Below are 2,500 nucleotides of genomic sequence, written 5' to 3' on the forward strand. Positions count from 1 at the left end.
AGCAGTGGTATCAACGCAGAGTACTTGTGCAATATTCAAAAGTCCATAACGCTCAGAAAAGATTACTGTTATAACCTCAATTGTTGGTTGTTATTGTGCTCCATTGTTGCGGATATCAGCAGCTGCAGTGTGAGAAAGTTCATCAATGATGGTGACATCTAAAAGGTACTATGACGGAGTTGTTGGGCACCATTTTCCCTGAGAATGGAATTGATGTGAGCCAACGCATATCCATGTGCTTCCACGGTGCTACATCCAAGCGCTGCAATAAAATCTCCGCTGAGTTGATCCTTGTGAATATTCCATGTCGTCTCGGGATTATTGAATTCCCGGATCAAAATGTCGTCCGAAAGGTCGCCCAGTTGACCATTTACACGCTGTATAACCGTCTGTTCAGGATCCAGGAAGTAAAGTTGACCAAAGGCAGCTTAATTTGGATCCTGTGATAGTGGATATGACACATAGTGTTACGCCACGCCATGAATCCAAAACACATATCGACGTGCCCGAAGATTGTGAACCATATTCCTGTCTTTTAACAGGAGTATGGTTTATAATCTTCGGGTGTGTCAATATGGTCCCTTGGGAATGGGCTCGTCCGGATACACTATTAAAAATTTGCAGAAGTAATCTGTAAAAAAAAGAAAGAGAAAAAATTGTTAATAATTTTTTTTTGTAATAACAAAAATTGTAAAATGTGAAGGATAATGTGAGGGAACGTGTATGATATTGCTTAACTTGTGAGCTGCTATGTGAAAAACGATAAAGAAAAGAAGAAAGAGAGCTCTCTTATACGCATGTAGTACCTCGTGTTGTTTAAAAGAAACCAATATGTATGTATGTTTCGCTTTCCAACAGTACACGATGTGTCTGTCTATACATAACAACGCTTATATCATGATAATATTCCTGATGGGAGGATAACGTAAAATGTGATAAAATTTTATTACAAAAAAACATTTTATTTAAACAATTTTAGAAGAAAAAAAATACTTTATTTTATTTCACTTTGCGATTGATTTTATTTCGTTTTAAAAACGATTAAAAGTAAAAAAGTAAAAAGCAATTTAATTAAACATTTTGATAGTTTTTTGCATAAATTAAAAAAAAATTCAATAAAATTAAGTTAAAAAAAAATATTGTCAAAAAAAAATTGTTGAAAAATACCCAACAGAAATAAGTTTCAGCATTCACCAAAGACCGATGTGAGTGTTTTTGACGTGTATCTATATGCAATTCAGAACATGAGTCTCCCATATAATCCTTTGTGTTACAATAACTCATTAAGGCGCTAATTAATTGGGTATATGTGCACTAAAATGTAAATGACTTCCTGATACGAAGGCGGGAAACTATGTTCGGGACGAAGGATTTTTTATTTTTTCACTATTTTTCTCTCACTGACAAATGTTTAACGGAGCGTTTGTATAATTTGAAGCGCTATTTCTGCTACACACATGTCAGATTTCTCGTATTGCAAAACCTACCGTTTCCATATTGAATCTCTTGCACATGGTAGTACTTAAAAATTATTTAATAGGCGAAGTAGTGGAAAGGACTTCTAAATTTTGATCTTTCTAAAAAAATCTTTTTGAATTGAAGAAAATGTATGAATCAGTTAATCAACTAATGATATTCTTAAAGGATTTTTAAAAAATTGTGTAAAATTGCAACTTTAGTAAAGCGGTATAAGTTACAAAACATCCACGTTGATGAAATAAGTTATTTTTTAGTGAATTTTTTTATCTAAACTTCTTCAATGATCGCGTGAATTTAAGAACTATGCTGAAACATTAAATATCCCCAAAAGGAGTAAGAATTTAATTAAAGGCTCCAAATATGATCAGAGTTTGAAGTATGAGTGGAATCAAATGTCAAATTGACGTATATACATAATGTACAATTTTTTTTGTCAAAAATACAATCATTTGAAATTATTTTATAATTTCACATAGGACTACCAGAAAATTATTAACAGGGGTATTTTAGGATAATTTATTCAAAGTTAATCAGCTTTTTCTATTTCAGTTTAGAAGAGAAAAGGTTTGGAAGAAGATAATGCAAACATACTATATGTGAGTTTGCTGTATCTTTCTACACACGAATGAATTTGTATATGTATTGAGTTTCAAAAATGTAAAGATTGAAATATTATGAATTTTGTTGATATGTGTATGTAAGGAAACTTGTGAGTATTGGTGGTGTGTTTTTGAATGTGTTATACGTATACACTAGTCGACTTACATTACGAACATCGTAATGTACGTTAAGTAAGGTGTGTCGTGTAAATTGATGATAATGATGCTCTTCATGTCATGTGATGTGTCGAGTATATATTATTGATGGCATAAATTGATATGACATTATTCTGGTTGATCCTGCCAGTAGTTATATGCTTGTCTCAAAGATTAAGCCATGCATGTCTAAGTACAAACTATCTTATAGTGAAACCGCAAAAGGCTCAGTATAACAGCTATTATTTATTTGATTGTTAACCCAG

General features: G+C 32.3%; 1 protein-coding gene across 1 annotated transcript in view; it reads right to left on the bottom strand.

Moving 5' to 3' along the window:
- Positions 1–2,500, bottom strand: part of LOC129789568 (unconventional myosin-IXb) — a 146,420-nt gene continuing 143,920 nt past the window's right edge. Inside the window, exon 13 of the mRNA XM_055826442.1 lies at positions 1–23. The gene's annotated coding sequence lies outside the window, so the exon portion shown is untranslated. The remainder of the gene's footprint in view (positions 24–2,500) is intronic.

The sequence above is a fragment of the Lutzomyia longipalpis genome, chromosome 2, assembly GCF_024334085.1.
Source record: "Lutzomyia longipalpis isolate SR_M1_2022 chromosome 2, ASM2433408v1".
Taxonomy (NCBI): Eukaryota; Metazoa; Arthropoda; class Insecta; order Diptera; family Psychodidae; genus Lutzomyia; species Lutzomyia longipalpis.